Source organism: Opisthocomus hoazin, chromosome 9, assembly GCF_030867145.1.
Source record: "Opisthocomus hoazin isolate bOpiHoa1 chromosome 9, bOpiHoa1.hap1, whole genome shotgun sequence".
Taxonomy (NCBI): domain Eukaryota; kingdom Metazoa; phylum Chordata; class Aves; order Opisthocomiformes; family Opisthocomidae; genus Opisthocomus; species Opisthocomus hoazin.
The window spans coordinates 35,856,682-35,869,674 of record NC_134422.1 but is presented as its reverse complement, the minus strand read 5'-3'; the positions used below and the strand labels follow the sequence as shown (position 1 = coordinate 35,869,674).

Here is a 12,993-nt window from a genome sequence, read left to right as displayed (position 1 = left end):
ATTTGGTAACAAAATGGTGCATCTGGCCTCGATGGAGTGCCTGGGAAGGGCAGAGATACAATGCTGTTCGCCTGTAGCTGGCCTGCTGCCTGTGCAAAGGAGAGCATCCTCGGAGGAGCTGTGGTGGGTGCGCTGGGAGCCAGGTGTTTCCGTTGTGGTGTGCCGCAGAGGTGGTTCGTACCGGTGAAGCTCACATGTCCCGGCTTTAACAGGCAGTTGGAGAAACCCTGGAAAGTTCACAAAGCAGAGCAGAAAAGGAGATGAACATCTGAAAGAGAAGAATGAACACAGAAAAAATTGAGACTGTGGATAACAAGGGGATAAACGTGAATAGGACAGGAGAAGGCGGGAGGAAAGTAGTTTCTGATGGCTATCCCTAAAATAGTGAGAATTATAGGAGTATGAAAGCTATTTCACATGTCCCATATATGTGTATGTGTATATGTGTGTATAGGTGTGTAGATGTCTGTGTAAGTTTGAATCTGAATATAGCCCTGATGCTCTCTGGGGTTTTAAGCAGCTTTGGACAGGTTTTTAGTGCCACCATATGAGAACAGAGGGTTTAAAATCATGATCACCTTGGCTGTGACTGGCATGAGCTCTCAAGTTTGTAGTAGCTGAAGCACCTGCATTTCTGGAGCTCTAAACTTGTTGGCAACATCTTCAGGAGCATGGTATTTGCATCAACCTGGTACAGATTTTGACCAAGAATCTGCTAAAGCAAGCATCCTTTATTTCAGCCTCGGTGACAGCCAGACATCGTGGTAAGCAGCGTGATGAAATGCGTCAGCGCTGTCCTCTTTTGTGTCCACCCAACTCACCCGCTCCTTTGGAAGCTGGTTGGTCTTCTAGGGCAAGCGGTGTTGCCCTGCGCAGGTTCCTTTAGACTGAACGGTTTCACAGTGAAGGCAGTATATTCCTCTCTCTTTTTCCCGAGCTGCTTTGTCATTTTAATCCATCCAATTCCGCTTTCCTTTTAAAAGGTTATATCAAAGTTTTGGCTTTTTGCGCCCTTCTTTTATACTGTAGCTCTTCAAAGAAAAGTTGGAGGATATTGTGTGTTTGCACTAGAAGGAAGGCAAGTGAAAACCAAGAGGTAGCCTCCGGTCCTTTACACCTTGACATACCTGCAGACAGGAGAGCAGATGCCATCCCCTTGCTCCTTAGTGCCAGATGTGACAACTGAGGGTGCAGCAGAGAAAAATATTAAAAATGCAGAATTCAGTGTGTTCCTAAAAGTGACAAGTAATTAATATGTGAAAAGTAGAAATAAAACCTAAATTCCTGCCTCTTTCTTTCCCTTTTACTGCGCGATGCTATTTCTACTTTTGAGACACTTGCTGGACTTGTCTTTTGCTCCTGATGTTGTGCTTCAGCTAGTGTTAAATTCCTGGTGAAGGGAACCTTTTCTCCTACACGAGCTCTGTACTCCAAGTATGTGCCGTACCTTTTTCTGACTTGACGTTCATATGTGATTACTTCTGGATCAAAAGAGATGACAGCCAGAATTATCTGTGAAATACTTAGTCAAAAAATGCGGATGACTGGTGAGTGCTTCTGAATAAGCCTGACTTGAGTAATTTCTTGCAGAGGTTCTAATTTTGAAAAGAAAAAAAAAAAGAAAAGTTGCTTTTTTTATAAATATGTGGGGAAGAAATGGACTAACGGTGAGTTATAGGCAAATAAGGGTCGGCAGAAACAGAATCATTGTGATAAAACTGCTACAAAACCTCCAGATAATTCATTGCTATCAGTGCATCATCTTTCAGTAAGCTCATAGATGTGTCCTTTATGCTGGCAAGTTGACGCATGAAAAACCCTTTTTAATTTCAAGGTTTTTTTCTCCATTAAAAGATTTTTGAATTTTAGTCATAAAAAGATAATACTGTGAAAGCAGCAGGTATGGCGAGAAGTTAAGCATCTTTTGGAATTCAAATGCCAGTGTACTGGAGAATATGCCTGCTTATTGTCACATGGTTTTATTGTAGACAAAATAACATATTGGGATTCAATTTTTCTCCGCACCTTTTTTTTCACATTAAATTAATACTTTGTGTGGCTCCAGAGAACTTTTCAAAGTCTTCCGAACCAGACCTTTGGTTTCCTGGGGCTTCTGTCTTTCAAGCAGCTGTGAACATCTCCTAATTAGATAAATTACTTTGTAGTGGGCAGAGCCACAAAACAGGAGGTGCTGGTTAAATTAAAGGGGAAAAATAGAAAAATCCATTCTCTGAAATGAAATGCCCCACTGCTTTATGACTATTACTGTTGTAAGGTTTTACATTTAAGTACCTGAGGTTTAAAATTAAATGTCTAATATAATTTGGCACTGGTAACATGAAGCCTGCGACTGCCCTCGGAGAAAATCCAGACAGCTTAGTTCAGTGTTTCAAATTGCTGTCTGCTTGATAGTGAGCGGATCGTGCGGCTGGCTCACTATTTAGCTAAATACCACCTGCTGTTCAGCATAATTTTAAATGCAGTAACATATTTGCCTTAAAAACTCAGAAATCTAAAAAGTCTGTTCCAGCAGCACATGAAAAATTAATTCCTTTCCATTTTTTTTCTTACTCTTGTAAGTACTTGACAGAAGTAATTTTAGCAGCAAGAGAGAATAAAAACTGGGGGCAGTAAATCCCTGTCCAGGAACCTCTTGTGTGGATTCTTTATGGACCCAGAATTGATCTACATGTCAGATCCTGATGTAGTTTAAACTGTTTATCACCCTAATGGCAGTAGAGAGACCATGAACATCAACTTATAATCCTCCATGAAAGAAATTGGTGTTTGCAGTCAATGAAGGAGCAGCTTAGCTGTATTGATGGATTTAGAACAATTACTGCTGCTGCAACTATTGGCCGAGCGGTTTTCCTGGATCGCATTGGAAGCCTGCGATTTGTTTTTTTCTTTGATAAATCCTTTCCGTGATGGATCATTGTTTTTTTCACCCAGAATTATCTGTGGTTGCTCACTGCTGGGGACTAAGAGGATTGTTTGGGCTCAGGGGAGCGATTCGTAACCTGTTCAGGTGTTGAAGTTTGATTCAGGAATGTGTGTCTGCACGGTTCCTCTTCTGCAAATTCGGCTCTTATTTTAATCCATATGTTGTTTTCTTCTGCAAATTTTCTTAACAAGGAAAAGCAGGACTGTTCTGAGGAGTCAAGGAAAAGCTGGCCAGGAGTACTGTTGGGAGGCATCTCAAACTTGAGTACAAAATGCAGTTTTTTCCAATGGAAAACAGATTCATATTAGTTAGTGGCATTGCTGCCATTAAGAAGAGATGGTGCTGTCCCTCTTGCTATCTTTACAATTTGTACATCTCAAAAGAACTTGAGAGAGGGATCCTGAAACTTCGCATCAGGGCTTTTTTTTTTTTAATGGAAGAAACCACAGCCAGCTGTATTAGACTGCAAAAATTAGGTTCATGAGACAGCTCACAGAAGACTGAGGATGTTATTTCCTACCTGGGGATGAATAGCTTGTTCATTCTCTTTTTAAATGTCAGGTTTTATCGTTTGGCTTCGAAGACTGTGTCCTGAGAATATCAGAGGGAAGAATTTCTTTCTTAAAGTTACAATATTAAGCTCTTCTGAAACAGTGCTGCAAACAGTAGTTTGCATGGGACAAGGATTTCTTTCCTCTGGACTTGTAAATTGTCATTTGAATTCTAGCATGATATAAAATTCTGCAGTAAATCAAATATCTGTTTAAATATCATCCACTTAGGCTTTATCACTGTACAATTGCTTGTACGGGCCATTTGATCTTGGCTGTAATTTATGTAAGTTGTAATACCTGGTGTCTTTTGAGTTTCTAACAGTTTGGTGTTAAGGTCTGTTAATGTGAAATTGAGTTCTCACTGTGCCATGGGGTATGAGAGGTCGTTGGAGTGTTTATATTAATGCAGACCTTACAACTTGCCTTACTTTTCTGATCGTAAGCACTTGGAATGATTAAATGATGGAGCCTTGTGCTATACATTGAAAAAGAAAATGGTTCAACTTGCTTCTGACAGTCATAACGCTTCCATTTCAAAAGTGAACCAGAAAACGTCGTTCAGAGTTGTTGGATTTCAGCAGACAAGTTTTTGACTAGGAAAAATTATATAATTTCAAATAGATTTATAGAATTTCAGAATTACTTGTGTTAAGTCAATGTAGATGGTTTAGGTTGGAAGAGCTTTTTCCTCCTTTTTAAGGAATGAAATAATCACTGAAAAAAAAATATAAAGTCATTTTCCCTGTTTTTCTAGCTGCTGTAGAGCTACTCTGGGGTTTTCTGCAGTTGTTAATATTTAATACTGTAATATTTGCTATATGTAAGACAGTATGCGTGCAAGTAGTTTACATTGCCTTTAAGAATAGGAAGGAAAAGGGAATATTAATGTACTTTTCACACCCTTTTGTGATCAACAGACAAATTACTTTGGGCAAATACTGCAGAGGGAAACTTTGTCAGTTCAGCAGGGTAAACTCTGCTAACAACAACTTATAACTGCCTTTGCTTTCTGAACAGCCTAACGTGCCTTGAGGAAACTTGGGTTATAAAGTACTGCTTTTTAGCAGTTTCCGGAAAATGATCCCCTTTCAGCATGAGGTTGCATAATCAAAAGCTTCCAGTTAAAATTTAGTTGACATCCTTGACAAGCTCTTACCTGAGGCAGCCTGGTCAACGCGAAATAGTGCAAAATGCTACGCAACAATGTCCTAGGTAGCTGGACTCCCACCAGTGTGGGGTCTATGCCTCTACACAGTCAAGAGATAGGGAACAGGTATTTTCTTAGAATTGCTGTAGCACCTTCCTTGTGACTAATAATGCACGGCAAGAATTATCCTGCAGGACTTCAAATTTCAGGTGGATTTTAATTTGAACAGAGGGAGATGCAGCTTTGCGCACTGCGGTTCCCAAAAATAGTGTAAGGCATGCTGAGTATGGGGTGACAAATAATTTCCTTATAAATTGACCTCGAACTTAATCTTTGGTTTCGTAGCAAATTATGAGTTACTGCTTCTCTTTCTTGAGAAAGAGGACAGGAATATCCTTATCGTATTTTCACAATTAATGAAATTTGCCAAATTGCCCAAGCAATCCGCCAGCACCACCTCATTTTGACGATACTTTCAGTATATATATGATATTTAAATAAGACTCTAAAAGAAGTTTTGTTTCATACTAGTTTCTCTAACTTTTTAAAGGAGGAGGAAGCCGTATCATTTCAGTGCTCAGCTAGAAAGAGGAGGTCAGCAAGGAAACTCAATTACTGTCTGAGAGCTGGAGTATTAGTCAGGAAGGCGTCACGTTGCCTGCACCCTACCTGAGCTTGAAGGCGGATGGAGAGAGGAAAAGTGAAGTTTCTGAGATGTGGACAGATGTCCCATTTGTCTTGTTGCTGAGCTTTCTTCTCCAAAACGGTGTCGGCATAAGGAGAAGTTCTCTGAAACGGGTTTCAGAGCATTAAACTAACTGATGCTTTCTGCCTGTGGTTTTTTAGGAATGTGTTAGAGTCCAGAAGCAGTAGGACCCAGTGCCTACCGGTTCCTTTTTGTAGACCGTAAGAATCTCAGTTGAATAGGAAACTTTAACCTGGCCTTTCTAAGGGAGGTTCATATCAGGTTCACAAAATACAGGCACTTACCTTGTATTCTCTGGGTCTGTGTTTGTTGCCAAAATGGGGGGAAAAGCCTGTCCTGTCACACGAATGAAGAATATCTGTATGCGAGGTGTTACTGAAATTCTACCCAAAATCCCATGCTAAAAAAAAACACCCAGGTAATCAAGGGGCAAAACCTCTGCAGCCTGCGACCTCTGCACAGTCGGGCTTCAGACACCGCTGGCTTGCTTGCTGCTCCCAACGTGCCTTTCACCAGGGCATCCAGGCTGTGGGCTGCAGCTCGGTGAACGTCAGACTGCAGATGAGCCATTGCCATTTGGTCCCGCTGGACTTCGCAGCCGTCGGGGAGTGCGTTGCTTCATGAGGAGTTAATGAAAGCTATGAACATGGTTCTCCTGTTTCGGCGTCCTTGGTGGAGGGGGGAGATGGCACCAATAAACCTTAGGGACTTCAACTGAGCTGTGTCGTGATGTTGGTTTAGGGAGGATATTGGGCATGTGGGCATTTCTGCACAACTTTGCTCGGTTTCAGCTAAATACTACTGTGTTTACCTAGTCCTGCTCTTTAAATCCTGACCTACATTATATGGATTTTTACAATTCTGCAGTTCTCCAGAAACCCATCTGCTTTTCTCATTTAAGATCCCCTTCTTTCTGTCCCCTCCCTTCCCCCAATTACAATATAAAGAGTTGTTTCATTCAGCAATTAAACCCTGTGTTTGGTTCCAAAATGGCAAGAAACGTGAATTTTCGTCTTCAGATAATTTGACATCGGCAACCTCATGCTCATCTTAATCTTGTTCACAGACTGAAGTGCCAAATGCCTGTCAGTAAATTGTTTATGTGCCTAAATTAACTTTTTGAGTGGAACTATAAAGCTTTGTTTCTTCCCAACATTCACTTATGGATGCTTAAATGCATATTTTGCATTTAGTTTCACTTAAAATTTAAACTGAAATAGGAAAGCATGTGGCATGTTCTTTGCAATAGGGAAAAAAAGGTGGGGGTTTTTTTCTGGTTACTGATGTTGATTAATCTGATTTGATTGTCTAGCAATGTTCAGTAAATCAGAGCTTTTTCTGCCTGTAGCTGGGTTTGGTTGTCACACCTTCTCCGTTTGTCCCTACTCATGAGAAAAGGAAAAAAAAAAAACCCCTCAAGCTAAAGCACTTTATTTTTATTATAGAGCATAAACTTTGGCCTGACAGGATAGTGAGGATAGTGAATGTTCTCTTTAGCAGGTCTTCAGGCTCGTGTCGGGGAGATGCTCCCCGTTCCTGACCTTCGGGCGCAGGGTTAGTGTGGTTCAGTACAGCACTCGTGGTTTTTAACCACTGCCGAAAGTCAGTACTTACCAGGTAAGGAAAGTGGATACCTGGCACTGATATCACTAGAAACAGGGGCGCTTTTAACTTCAGCTTGTGCTTTAAAATAAATATATCTGTCTCTACAGCTGTCTCATCTAACTTCAGCTGCAAGCTGGCTCTCTGTAGCTCACATGCTTGACATTTGACAGATACAGCACTTGGAAGTCTGTAAAATAAATTCTGTTCTCTGTTTCTATATTAGCATCTCTCAGAATGGAAGAGTTAATATTGAAGGTGATTGCGCCCCTATACAAAGTGAATTCTTCATCAGGGAGGCCGTCCCATAATCTCATTTGTATAAAAAGATAGTTTAATCTTTCAAAGATTTTGGGGGGGGGGATGGGAGAAGGGGGTGTTTGTAGTTGAAGTTTGCTTTAATCTTAAATGTTTGCGGTTCAGAATGAGCTTTGCTGTGATGTTTCTTGGCAGGTCAGTCACCAGATAGTCTGAGACAGAGGATCAGCTGTGATTGTTTTTCCCAGTATCTCAGAAATAAATGTGACCTGTGGTGTTAGACTGCTTAAATAGTGGCCGAGACATCAACGCATCGACTGCGTTCAGCAGCAGCAGCCGGACGGATCTTCTGGCACGAGCTACTAAAAGCTGAAGAGCTGCATTTGATGTGAGGATGCCTATGTGGATTTAGGAGTGATGTATCTTGATAAATTATAATTGCAAGGAAATAACTACACGAGCTGGATTCACACAATATCCTACAGGAGTTTATGAACTTTAAACAATAAAATTATGTTTACAGATAATAATATAAATTCAGAGACACATTCTTAGGTCAACGTACAGGAAAGACATAATACTGCTAGAGCAAAGCGTGACACTTTGTAGACTCTTCTAATCCAAATAATACGGCTTAAAAATTTCATAAGCCCAAAGCTTTCCATATTTAAGGATCTTTAAGTAAGGCTTAAGCAGGGAAATGAGTAAACCTCCCAGATCAGTACACTTATTTTTCTTAATTTTTTCATCTAAATTTTAATAATGTAAATTTATATAATAAGTAATGCTAAATTTAGATAAAGTTTAGTAACGTTTTAAACGCAAAGTGGAGAAAGTAAAAAGTTTATGTATAGCTACCACTGGAGTAATTTGTGATTTCAGAATTTCTTCTTTTTACACTTTGGAAGTTCAGAGAGGTGCTTGTAATAATTAGATTTCTTGTTTCATGTATGTCCAGAAGCACACTGCTTTGTTTTGCCAGGATCTGGACGAAGTGTGTGCAAGAAACACACACGATGTTTTTATTTCTTCTCCAGCTTAATGAAGTTTCAGTTCCAGTTACCATGAGAGTGGTTGTCTCCTCAAGCATGTCTGTTTGTAGGCTCGGTTTCTTTCCAGTCCAGATCACAGAGCGTGGGGTGCAGGGATGTTGTGTATACGTTACCGATGGAATCCAACACTTCAAAGCTGCTTCACAGCATACGCAGTTCAAGGAGTGAAAGAAGCCTCTGTGTTAAACCTGATACGCAGCTCCTTCACAACCTGCTGATTGTTGGGGGACAGCTGAAGCGCAGAGACCTGGCCTTCCTGCAGGTGAAAGAGCATCTCCTTTCAAGTCTCTGGGCCCTTCATTTGTTGCGGTTGATATCATCCCTTAATTCCGCGATCGTGCGTGCCACCCACGGTCCAGGTCGATGAGGAGTATCCAGTTCACAAGTCGCTATAGGCGAGCGGCTTTTCTGATGCGTGAGTTTTGTGAGAGCAAAAGGAGGACCCTGACTCGGGTTATCTAAACCCTCAGAAGAGCTGGTAAGAGCTAGGAAGAGTGCTTGGTTAAAATGAAAAATTAAAAAAAAAAAAAGAAAAAAATTTGTCAATGGCAGTATGGCATCTGACACCTGTAAAAAGTAGTAACGACATAGCTTTATGTTAAGAGCTTTCCTTCTCAGCTATAGGTTTCTGCAATAGGAAAATGTTTGGGTTTGCCTTCAACTAAGAATATGTGTGCTGCTGCTCCTGTTATTTCTTTTGCTTTCTGACGCTGGTGCTCGTGGCATACGTGAGGCATACGCATACATCACCAGGAAAGCCTTAGCTTTTTCCTACCTAGCACGGTGCAATTAACTGCCTGTTTGCTATACAGCTTTAATTGTAAAATGCAAAATCTTAATAGTGAAAGTCTCTTGATTTTTTCCAAAACACTGATACTGGGGCTTGTCACTGCAGTCTTGTGGACTGACAGTGGAGAGTTTCCTAACCTCTTCTCAATTACCAGCGAGTGGGTTTGATGCTTGAAGTTATCCACAGGTTATACAGACTGAAGGTTAAAGTACAAGAGTAGAGACGAGAGACGTGGCTCTCTTTCTGGCTCTGAGCATTTCTTTGAAGAGAGTCAGTTCTTCCTTTCTTGTCTTATTTTGCCTGTCTTGAAATACAAGGTAAATATTTTAGTAGGAAATGATTCAGCGAGGCATGGGTTCATTATTTTCCAAGTGCCTTGAGACCTCATGGCTCTATTTCAAAGCAAAATATTGTTAAATTAGGTTTTTTTGCAGTTAGAAGACAAGGCTGATTGCGAGATCAGGGTGGAGCTCTGACCCTCTCTGTGTAATTGAGGTGACTTTATTATGCATATCATTTTGACCAAGGATATATAATAGTATTTGTCACACAGTGTTGTATGTATTGGATCATGGTGTAGCTTGTTCATCCAAGGTGTATTCTTTTAGTGGTGCTCCGAGTCTTTATGTTTCTGCAAATCACCATTACTTGGGATGGTCTCGATGGCTTCGCTAGGTCCAGCATACCACAGTTGGTTACTATTCTTGAAGTGTCCGATTATCTACCTGGCTTCAGAAGTGGCAGACAGACGAACCAACACACAACCTGGAATCAAACCAGGAGATAACTGCTCTGAAACCATTCTAGAGCCGTACCGTTTGCCTTCAAAAGGACCATCCATCGTCTTTCTCCCTCATGGGGTGGCTAAGAACTAGTTACCTGAAATTAATCCCCATAACTAGCTGCCTGCTGTAATATTCCTCACCTCTCCATTTTGTATACAGTTGATGGCCAGGAGAAGCAATGCCCGTAGCATCATACACCCGGTTTGCAGCAATTCAGGGTGACACAATGTAAGAATCGCATCTCCTCAACAGATCTGATGCTGCCCAGTGAAAACGTTATGCCAGAAGAATTAGAGACATCCCTCACACATCTAGACTGTGGATCTCTTCAGCGGGAGCCATGAAGTTAGTTTGCCTTGGGTGGTGGTGGCATCCTACAGCATCTAAGACTTGCATCTCTTTCTGTTGTCCTTATGTATTCAAACAACTTGTGACGCTTGATCGTTCCACGGGGCGTATCCAGCGTACAGTACAAAGGAGGCAAACGCGAAGATACATCTATGTAACGTGGGTAAGGTAAATTAGCAAACTGTGTTAACTCGGGGAGTAGTTTGCAATATCTCTGCCCCTGACCTAAACCTGCTTTAGGCATGATGTGCAGAGGAAATATTAGCATCTCGTTCCCAGTTCGTGGTCTGAGGCTTGCTGGTCCTCTAAAACACAGCTAGTCTTCAGTGCTGGTGCTTGTCACCTGATTGGCAACGCGGGAGGACTGCTTAGGAACGGATGTTTCCTCTCCTTGTGTCAGATGGTAAATTCCTTCTGTGATACAAGGAGCTTACTTCGTAAGATGGCTTTGAAAGGGAGTTAACAGGATCCAGTTGCTTCTTCCTTTGCCATTAATACTTCGATTTTGAGGGAGCAGGATGGTGTTTTGCTAGCACTATAATACGTTGCTCCTTAGGAGGGAAAATAGGGCGAGCAATGTACTTGGGGGGGGGGGGGGGGGGGGGGGAGGGCGTTTAACCACTCTACTGCGATTTTGCTTTCATGCTTCCTTTACGATGGCCAGACATTGCATGTTAGCAGGAAGTGAGCTAGAGGGAACTTTGTCTTTCCTTTAGGTAAGGGAGATTGTAACCAGGGTCTTGCTATCTCCGAAATTATTGAAGCCAGTCCTCCCGATATCTGTGCCTTACTCTCATGAGACTGACTTTCATAAGCCTGCGGATGATGTCCCTCGCTTGTCACAAAGTGGCTTATTAGGCTGCTGAGTGGAAACGATCCTGTCATGCCAAACATGCCTTTGGGTCTGCTTTGCCTGAGGCGTGCTACCACGTATCAAAAACTGGGCCCTCCAAGAGCAGCGAGGTCTTTTTTTGTCAAGAAGGAAGCTTTGTTTGTCGTCTTTAATTGAAATTGCTATTAGAGGGAAGGAGGCAGTAACTTGGACATTCAGTGGGGCTTTCTGCACATGACAGGACAGTTTTGTGATTTACAGGCTCTAGGCACAAGGCTGGAAGAATGGTAGATGCCGTGGAAAGAGAATACTCCTGAGGCTCTTTCATCTCCATCCCCCAGTTCTGCTCAGAGCTTCCTTTTAATTTCATTCGGTGCAGCAGGTTAATTTAAGCCCTCGATAGCTTGAGTGTCCGAGCTGAATTCAGCTAAACGATGGCCGGATGTGCCTAATTCCTGCCGAAGGTATGAGCTCTGTGTACTTTAAAAATATTTGCCTTATTTTTTCTGTAGGCTGTAATCTCGTGCCACCCCTTCTCCCCCACTCGCGAGTGTTTATTATCATCCACAGACTTCTGCCAAGCTGCGGTTTTGACAGGATTTGAATGTCAGTCCTGTACCTCCGTGCCTGACTCCAGCCTTCTGCAGTCATTGTGCAATTGCAGCGCATCCCTTTAACTTCGGCTTGAGGCAGAGGAGGAGTATAAAGAACTTGATAGAACATTTATGGTAATAGCTGTAAAGGGAAGCTGTAGAGCATTGGATTTCACAGCCAGAAAAATCTCAGCTCGGGGAAATGGGTCTGAAATACAACTACAGATGGTTTTAGTCTATTGCTTCCCCTGTTTAAATAAAAGGATTGCTTTTTTCGCCTCTATTTAAAACACATGTGTAGAAGATGAAAGTGTCCAGCTATTTTTTTATTATTCAGTCCACCAGCTACCGACATCTTTGCCTTATTTCATTTCAGCACTAATGGCACAGTAAAAGTTCTGAAACACCCTCTTTGGATTCAGCCTTCCTTGGGTCGCAGCAAAGATTCCTGCTGCAGTCAGAGCTGTTGCTGTTGTTTTCGTCATCAGCGCTTTCTTTTTCCCCTTGAACCTGGTGATATTAATTGTGTTGCTGCTTCTGCTCTTTAATTGATCCCATTCACCAGTCTCGCTTTTGTAATGTCTGACTTCTTGTCACTTTGGCAAATCAAAAACCCAAATTAATCAATCTCCAGCCACTTGAGAATAAGGCCGCGTTGGGGAGCTGGGCTTGACAAAAAAGTCTAATTTCACTTTGAAAGCCTGTTGGAAAAATTTAACAAGAAGATGCAAGAAAAATGTAAACCAGATCAAGCTCGACTTTGGTCTGTGGAGAATAGTGTCACCTGTTGAGTTTGTTTCAAGTTTTTGTAAATAGGTGATTTGACAAAAATATGAAATAAATCAAAAGACACGAAGGAGAAGAGGTCAGAATATTCTTGTTTCCGCTGCAAATGGTTACACAGGAGAGAGGGTTGTGTGTGTATGAGAGAGAATAGGAACCGTGGGCCAAAGATGAAGCTCCGCGCTCGGATTTTTGTGTCTCTTGCTGTGCTATTGCCGTACCCGATATGTTGCCTCTTCTCCTCATGCTTTTCGCACCCCCAGCCCTTTTACCCTGGCCTGGGGCATTCATACCCGCTTGGTGTCCCTCATTTTCATCACCTCCTTGGTTCCTCTGTTGGTATCTTCTGCAGCTCTGCTGTGCAGGTGCTGCAAAAGGTGATGGAGAAATGGCTTCAGCCCAAATCTCAGAGGCGCTCTGAGCAGATGCCTCGGAGTTTGGGATGCACGTTAGTCGTGCCCTGTGCTGGGGGCATCGAGGAAGCATAATCTGGGTTTGAATTGGATTTCTTACCCTTTTTAAATCCAGGAGGGCTCTCTTGACGTCCTTAGAGGGTGCAAATGGAGCTGTCGTGAAGATCTGTTTCTGGAGCGCATGCC

The 12,993-nt window shown here is 42.0% G+C and overlaps 1 protein-coding gene across 10 annotated transcripts in view; it reads left to right on the top strand.

Annotated features, from left to right (window-relative positions):
* The window catches only part of AGAP1 (ArfGAP with GTPase domain, ankyrin repeat and PH domain 1), a 385,086-nt gene that overhangs the window by 268,017 nt on the left and 104,076 nt on the right, over positions 1-12,993 (top strand). The window lies entirely within an intron of this gene.